We start from the raw sequence: 9,497 nt of genomic DNA, 5'->3' as shown, positions 1-9,497 counted from the left end.
CTCTGCTGTCAAAGGACATCATCCAACATCAGCATACAACAAATTAGATGATTATTGCAATCATTTTTTTCACTGTGTCATTAATTCACAGGGGTGTAATTCATTTCAATGGGCATATCTGATATTCACTATGCTAAATGCTGACTGAAGCATGTTGAAGTGTCCACTGTGAGATGAAGCCAAACACGGAGGGAATACTGATAGCAATTTCATTCATTTTCTGAAACATTTTCTTTCAGCCGGTGAGGCGTGACATCACGTCATGGCCACTCTTCTCTTCAGCACCACATGATGCCTGTTTGTGTCTCATTGTCTCATGTGCTGTACTCATGTACAGTAAGGTGGGAAATGGGTGAATGTTGAATTTGATGTTGGATGACCTCAGGGTTACACATTTACATGGAGTGTTGAAGGAGATTATTTTGAAGAAGATTATTTCTCAGAATCACACATAGGCCAAGGGAAAACAACACAACAGGGAAACAGGAAAGAGAAGTAATGTTTATAGCGGAAGTGTGGAAGTGGTGATAATTCATGACCATAAAGTCTGTATGACTCTGGAGAACTGCTCCTAGATTTATGTATCAGAGACCTATATAAATTGACAGAGCCCCAGAGTCCCAGAGCGTTGGCTGCCATATGGGCTGGGTGGACCATCAAAATGAAATGTATGTTAACTTTTTACTTCCTCAATCTGCCTATACTGCCCCTATGGTCGCTGCCAGCTGAATCCAGGGCCAAATTTATTTTCCAACACACCCCTGACCAAAGCATACTGTAGATATTCTATGACTGTGTGTGTGTCCCATTGATCTCCAAAGAACATCAGTGGTGCTTCTTAGGAACATGACCTTTGAACTGGACAAACACTTCTGTTTCTGAATTTGTAAGTCATCAGTTAATGAGTAAGTCAATAATATCTAGCAGCATATCAGGAAAAAGAATGATAGCCTATATTATCCTGGTATGCTCATTTTTGTTCCAAATTTAATGTCATGCAAGAAGAACTCCGTATTGACTCAGTGTCTGATGCATATTTTACGACACATTAAATTCACAATCTTGTGAGTGTGTTGTAATAAACTGTAGTGAGAATTTGATTAACTAACTTTTTTAATTTGAGACAGGGGCAGTTGACCTTGTTGATGGAGGAGACCGTTTTTACGGAGTGTGACCTTTAAAGAGGAGGGAAATAAATGTCATTGACAGCCTCATAACTTATGGACCAACAGTGTGGATTCTGTCAATTTTCCATTGCATTTGGCCATATCCGGCAGCCACCTCATTAACCAAGTGGACAGCAGATAGTAGAACATTTCTTGGCCACAGAGGGTTGCATCCACTGTCTAGAACCTCATCCTTCATGTAGCCTACCCAGTACCCACTAATAGAAAAAAAAATCTATTTTGAATTTTGCTCTGCTGCATGTGGTCGGTTTGTTACAATAGGAAAACCAACAGGTCCACATAATGCTATTTATGTCTATTTACATGACGTGCACATTTATTATGACCAGTGATGCAAGTAATGTGTTACTCTATTCTGACCACTTTTTTCGGTAACCTAACACGCTACTATTTCCAAACCAGTAATCAGATTAAAGTTACTTATCCAAGTCACTGTGCGTTACTGTTTTTGTCATTTTCCTTAGTAAAAAGATATATTCTTTGCTTTCTTCTTGTCTCTGGGATTAACATCATGTATGCTCCATTTTTCAGCATGAGGACAACTCACGTGTAATACCACGCAGCGACATAAACGTAAACAACAATGGAGGGAGGACAGAGATGCACGTTCTATTTCATAGTTACAGACCGCCAGAGGCGATAAAAGCATAGTGGAAGATATCATGCGCTCGCGCATTGGCTACGAGAACTTATTGATTGGTTGTCATCTGGTGACATCATGACGCTATAATGTATAAGCCTACAGATTCATCATGATCTTTCTCTTTCTCTCATTCTCGCCTGGCTAAGAACTGTTTTTTGACTTGAACTTGGGCTGAGTACAAGCTCCTCCATTAGTTGTTGTCTATCAACACAATTGGATTAGCAGCTAACCTTTTTAAGTAAGTAAGCTTTTTCCAGCGAGTACCTGTTTGTTCCAGGGTTCTCTCGCTCGGATTCGGAATCTTTGCACTGGGCCTCCGTGCAGGGCCGGCGACTGCTATAGGCGAGCTAGGCAATTGCCTAGGGCGACACATGTGTTGGGGGCGCTCTCTAGCGTCGCCCTTAGGCCTACTTCCCATTAATCATAGAATTAGAAAAACAAGCGAATTTATTAAACATGATCATCCTAGACGCCTTGTTTCTGAAGTTCATTTGCTGCGCTCTCGCGGCACTTCAGCAGCCTACATGTAGAACGGTCGCAGCCCCTTACTCGCAGTTTCCCCAAATATTAACAAAGTAGCACTCACAAAAACTGTTTGGAAGTCGCAACTATATCTAGTCTATATTTGCAACAATAGAGGGAATTGCGCGTTTTGTCACCCCCAAACTCATAATTTAAAAATAACTCAATAGGCTACTTGGCTATGCAATAAGGTTTCCATTACAGCACCGCAGACGTTCAATGAACGCATGAAAGCGGATGGTTTGTTTGAAATCCCGACACTCTTTCAAAATCAAACTCGCATAAGAAATAAAGGGCTGTCTCGAATACAATCCTGCCCCTAAAGGCCTGTACTTTGTCTTAAGACTCCGGCCATAATTTGAGGATTTACAGTATCTAAGTAGACAAACTGGCTTCAGATATCCAACAGAGTGAATACGAGATTGTGCAGTCTTAGCTGTGGTTAGTGACGTGATGCTGTTAATGGGGAGTTTTACATAGCCTAGCGTAAACCTATAGGTTATTATTTATTTGGCGTACTTACAGTATAAGGCTTTTTTCCTTATCAAAAGTGAGGGGGACGACTGATCTCTTCAACACTGCGGGGGATTTGGCGCTTGTCGCTGTGTGTGTGTGACAGAAGCGGAATGGGAGAATGCGTGTAACAAATGGGAGAATCCAATGAAAATGACAATGAAGCACTAAACAGATGCTGAAAACAGCACTGGTATTTCGCACGGCAAAAGTGGGGGGGTCCAAACTAACAATTTTATCCCACCCTCGTATAATGGCTCCGACGCCCATGGGGGTGGCGCAAAACTCAATCTCGCCTAGGGCAACCAAAGGGCTAGAACCGGCCCTGCCTCCGTGACATGGAGCACTCTGCTTTTTGCACACAATGCCTTGCCGGAATGGACATGTTAGATGGCCATGACCGCTGTCCATCCTGTTTGGGCATGGAGCATCTTATGGAGGCGCTATCTAACCCTTGCCCCGAGTGTAGCATGATGCCCCTTGAACAACGGCAAATCTGGTTGTCAGTTGCCTACCCAAACGCATCAGAGATTTCGCTTAAAGCTGCAGGCAATATGCATGGTGTCAAACGTAAACATTCTGAAGACCTGGAGCAACCGACATCCAAGTGCAGATATTCATCTGCTAAGCTAGCAAAGCGAATGGATGAGCTTGCTACTACTGTTCAAAAATTCCAGGCACCCACTGACACACCGCTAACACCATCAGTCCTCATTGCACTCAGTGAGTATGAAAGCAACACCTCTTCTGTACATTTGTCACTCCGTGACAACATCAAAATGGCGCTTGCCAGGTTGAAACTGGACTTGCCTCAGGCCCCAGTGGGCCCTACCAACCTCCTGTGCCGCTCAGTGCCAGGGCCAAAGGACGTGCACGTGCCTCACTGCAAAGACTTCACTGAAGTTGTATCTTCAGCATTTCAGTCAGCTTAGAATTTATGACCAGATTGTGCTGCTCGCACGTTGGCGGCCATGAGTGCGCTGTCGGTCTTGGATCAAAGCTGGAATTAGAGCCCTGTGTAGCCTCTCTCATCATGTTGCCCAATGAAGCCCTACACCAGGATGTGCGATGCCCCAATAAGGAATGCAGGCACACTGATGGCATGCTGGTTAAAACCTACAATACGGTTGCGAGACTTGGACGTGTGGGCAACTCGGGGCATTGCTCCTGGCCTTACATTCTACTTTAGACACAGCTGCTCCAGATACTGCTACGTCTGGTCTGCTTGATGCCTCTCTACAGGCACTTGGTGCAATGGCGAGCGAATGCGGGAGAGCTCTCTCTCATCATCCCTGCAAGACAACAGGTGTGGCTAGCACAGTCACACCTGCCAGACGTGTGTCGGAACAACTTGCGCCAGTTACCGCTGTTGCCTGGCCACCTGTTTGGGCCAGCGGCGCAGGCGGCATTGGAAAGAAGGACGTGTGTGACCGAGTCGAGTTCGCAACACGTTCAACGCTGCCCGCCCTTCAAGGAGCCGCAGGTAGGCATATCAGCATCCCACCAGATGCCTGCTAAACGGCGTGCACCAATGCACAGTCTTGGCGGGCACCCCCATGGCCAGCACTGCAGGCCCGTCCCACCGCCACCCCAGGTAGCTGCCATTTTAGCGTCCCCCCCAAGGCCAATGAATTAGCAGGTAGACGCTACTGACTGCCCAAGGTCGGCAGTGGCTTGTTTTTCAACACTCCAGCTGTAACGCTGGAGGGCAATAACAACAAAAGGTTGGCTTCTCGAGACTCTCGAGAAGGGCTACCGCCTGCAGTTTTGCTGCCGACCTACATTGTGTGTTCATGTTCGTCCCACCATAGTGAAGCACCCTCATCAATTTCTTGCCCTTACTGTGGAAGTTCAGCAGCTGTTACAAAATGGTGCTATAGAGGAGGTAGACCTTCAGGTTCATGTGGAGGGATTCTACTCCCATTACGTTTTGGTTCCAAAAAAGGATGGTGGGTTCAGACCAATCCTGGATTTGAGACGCTTGAAAAAGTTCCTCAAGCACCTGCCATTCTGCATGTTGCGAACAGCAGATATGATTCGAGTCATAGAAACAGGTGCATGGTTCATCACAATAGATTTACAGGAGGCCTATTTTCATGTGCCCATTGCGGTGGAGCACAGGCAGTTTCTTCGGTTCAGCTTTCTGCACAAAACTTATCAGTTCAGAGTACTCCCCTTTCGGTGTGCTCCTTGTCTTTACGAAGTTCATCCAGGTGGCTCTAGAACCCTTATAACAGGAAGGGATCTTATTGCTACCGTACCTGGACGACTGGCTACTGTGTGCAGCAACCTCAGGGCAGGCGACAGCCAATGCCAATCACCTTTTACGCCATGGTACAGCCCTAGGCCTCAGGGTCAATTGGGAGAAAGGTTGCCTTGTTCCTTCCCAATCGGTGAATTTTGTTGGCATGCACCTGCTGAAGCTGAAGTGCCCTTTAGCAAGGCACCTAACCCCTCACTGCTCCCCGAGTGCCGCTGTTGTTGCAGGAAGCTCACTGCGCCGGGATTAGTGTGTGCTTCACCTCACTGTGTGTGAAGTAATTTCACTAATTCACGGATTGGGACAAATGCAGAGACCAAATTTCCCTCATGGGATCAAAAGAGTATATATACTTATACTTATACTATACTATACTGTCCGGAGTGACTATGTCACTACTCCTGCACGCAGGGAGGTAATCACAACGGACGCCTCCCTCATGGGCTGGGGTGGTGTGTGGCAGCATCGAATGGTGAGCGGTCAGTGGGGTCCTCACATGAAACGATGCCATCAGGCTTGGAATTTCACCATTCTGGGGGCAAGGCCACTTGGCCTTCAGTTGGGCATATTTGGTGGGGGGTACAAAGGCCACATGTCAGGGCACCAAGGCCAAAGTTAACTATACAGTAGTAGGCTATAAAAATGATCAAAGTTTAGCCTATTCACTGCAGTAGACCTGCATCACTGTATGAAACATTACAAAAACATGAAATGAAAACATGACATATTACATAGAACTGTAAATCATCTGACTATCTAGGCTATATATAACATTTATTTTATATTTGGCCTGTTATGAAATCATGTATTGAACAATTTAATCACAGCTCAGCTTTAAGAAACTCAAATAGCCTAGATGCATGCTTAGCATTTTGTGATCATTAAGGCTACTTTCACATATTCTTAGTCAGCTGTTCTCTGATTTACCAATATCTAGGCGATATTTGTAACATTTATTTTGTATTTGGCCCGTTATGAAATCATGTGGAACAATTTAAACACATTGTAAAACTTAAAGCCCAAATTTGGAGACATCCATGTATGTCGAACTTTACTGCAAATTCAAAACTGGATTACTCTGGAACGGCTAACTGTACAGGGGACTGCTTTACACCTTTGTGTTCGGTAAGGTCTCCTGTTTATTCTGATATATGGTTTGTCATGTGTTAAAAGAAGGGTTCGTAAAGTATTCCACCGAGCCTGACTTCTAATTAATTCTGAATTAAGCCTAAATTCTAATTTTCTGATTCTAATTACTTCTTTGGATAAAGTCCATCTTACTTTTATTCTTAAATAGGCTACTTGGTTGGCTGGGCCAAATAATTTCAGTGGCGGGCCAGCTTTGTCCCCTATTGCCGACCCATGCCAATTAACATTAGCCTACTATAACTTCATTGAGTCAGTGCCAAACTCCGATGGTGATCCGTCATCACTTTGCACCCTCGATTGACGTTTATCACAGTAGCCTAAATATGTACGGATTCTTTGAAATCTTTTGAACACAGATCTTCTGTTTATAAGGCCATAGCATACATGCACAGAGGCACTGTTTGTACAACAGGACAGGAGCACGCAAAATCACTCAATCAATCTATGTATGGACGAAATTTTCGCTTGTCCCACCGGCACACATGCTGAGACCAGGTCTCGGGGCCCCCTAGCGGCTTGGGGCTCCAAGCAGTTGCCTGCCTTGCCTGTTGACAAGGTGCACCTCTGAATGTCGGGGCTCCCGGGATTGTAAAGACTGTGCGTTGTTTCTGTCTGTCATTCCAGAGAGCTGTGGAGTTTGGGACCGTGTCTGGACCAGCGAGGGGAGAGACAGAAAGACGCACGCAGTCATCCACGAAAGGGGAGTAATATTTCTCACCTGTGATGAATGACTGGGCTGCTGCCTAGCCCGTAACTGTCTGAATATTTGCCATTGTCAATTTTCCAGCCTGCGAGGGAGGGGATCAGCGCTTTGGAGGAGCGAACGGGAGAGTTTGCATGGAGCGCGACTAAAGTTGGGCGTGGAGTGCAAGATGTTCCAGTCAGTGCGCATCTAAGGGAAGTGATCATAATTTGTCGCTTAGTGTGAGTGGGCTAGCAGATGATGTGAGTGGACACTGAGTGTTTTTCCTTCGTTTGGCAGTGCCGAGAAAGAGATGACGTGGACGCAGCTGGAATAGGAGGACACTGCGGGCTCCACTTTGGGGACGGCAGGAAGTGGACTGCGTGCCCCGACCCCTTCTCTCATCTCCGGTTCGTGGTGGCCTAGCGGGACTGTGTGGTTGGTGGGAATTATGTGTTTTGGTCGGCGTGGGGAAGCCGCCAACCAAATTGTTTTTCTCTCTCTCATCCGGGTTGCACACTGCGCCCATATAGATAGATAGATAGATAGATAGATAGATAGATAGATACTTTATTGATCCAAATGGGGAAATTCAAGATCTAGCGGGCAGGTGTGGACTGAGCGCCTCTTATTAGGTGTGCTTGAGTGGCAGAGGAGACAATACCCCTGTGAATAGACTACCGTGACTGAGGAACCTTCATAGTTAGGCCTTGGTGTGACCAGTAGTGTGCCGTGCTGTGTGAATATATTTGTGTGTAGATTGACTTAATGAATTGCAGGCTGTTGTGGCAACTTAAAATGCATCTTGTTTTCCTATGGGGTGTTACTGTTATTTATACACACACGCATGCGCGCACACACACACACACACACTCATACGCACGCACACACAGGCACACACGCACGCACATACAAGCATACACAAAGTTCCAAGAGTAGGGGATAAAGTAGGAGATGGGAGACAAATTAACAAGCACAATTTATTTTCACAGAGAGGATGTACAGGACTGAGCAGTGGTCATATTTTCTACCGCTATGCGGTACATCTAGTATTTCTTATGTGCCTATGGGGCATCTTTTTGGCTGGCAGTCAGAAGCTATCAGCTATATGTTCCTTTTCAGTTTCTGAAGAATTGTACAACCGTGTACTCCAGTAGTGAGTTTAGTATGCAAAGCTCACATCCAGTCACGGCTGCAAGTACTCTTCCATCCACATCTCTCAATATGGAAAAAAGTTTATTAGGGTAAAGATACTTTTAAGATAAGTAAAATATACTAAATCAATTTCTATTTAAAAACCCTGCCAGACTTAATTAAATCTCTATTCAGTAAATGATTAGGCCTCTATGGGCCATCTTTGTGGCTGGCAGTCAGAAGCTATCAGCTATGTTCCTTTTCAGTTTCAATTTCACAACCGTGTAAGCCTACTCCAGTAGTGAGTTTAAGTATGCAAAGCTCACATCCAAAGTCACAGCTGCAAGTACTCTTCCACATCTGTCAATATGGAAAAAGTTTAGAAGGGTAAATATACTTTTAAGATAAGTCAAATATACTAAATATATACTCAATTTCTATTTAAAAACCCTGCCAGACTTAATTAAATCTCTATACAGGATTATGCCTATAATAGTCAGTCATGTACTCCTCATAAAAGTGTAGCCTACTTTACTCAGATCCACCACACTGTATAGCATTTTTGCTATGCTCCTTTTTTGCTCACTGTTTACAGTGTTTATTTTTGAAGTCTTTTGTTCAGTCTCATTTTGAGTGTCTTGAGGTGAATATAAACCTTATGTCTGACATGTGCCCAGCTAGCTCAAGGACTCTAGAGTTGCTATCTGGGGTCTGGCCCTGGAGGTGTCTGTTTAGTTTCGTGTTTATGGTGGGAGGAAACATCCTGTCCATCTCAATTTTACAGGCTACTCCAAATGTTCCAGGAGATGAGGAACAGAAATCCAGTTTGGAGCTTATCAAAACAGTCTACGCCTGACTCACACGGGATACTGCTTACCTGTCCGTTTTAATTTCGGTATTCATGGTAGGCCTACGAGAAAGCTGAGAGATGAGAGCTTGCACACTGCCTGTGTGACACGCATGTCGCACAGCATCATTAGCAGAGCTGCCAACTCTCACACATTGAGAGTGAGATTCATTCATTTCATTGGCTCCACACCATTTTACACCAATCAAATGTGTCAGGGCCAGCTCTGCATTAGCCCAATCCAATGTTGCCCTTTTTTACACTTTTGATATTGTCATACATCTTCATATTTTCTGTTTGTCCTATTCTTTGATAAGATAGTACTACATTCTAGTCCTATTCTTTGATAAGATAGTACTACATTTAATAGTACTACACTGAACACTAATATGTCCACGGCGTGCGAACTTAAAGCCATTAAAAATTCAATTACGCTAGAATTGAAAATCTAATGCTGTGCTGTTCTTCTTTGGCTATGAATATGCGATTGACTTCAATAGACTGTCGATCTGAGCATCCTAACTGAACTTTGTGATATATTGAAATCATTCATAAATCAC

This window comes from Alosa alosa, chromosome 1, assembly GCF_017589495.1.
Source record: "Alosa alosa isolate M-15738 ecotype Scorff River chromosome 1, AALO_Geno_1.1, whole genome shotgun sequence".
NCBI lineage: Eukaryota > Metazoa > Chordata > Actinopteri > Clupeiformes > Clupeidae > Alosa > Alosa alosa.
This window is presented reverse-complemented; position numbering follows the sequence as displayed.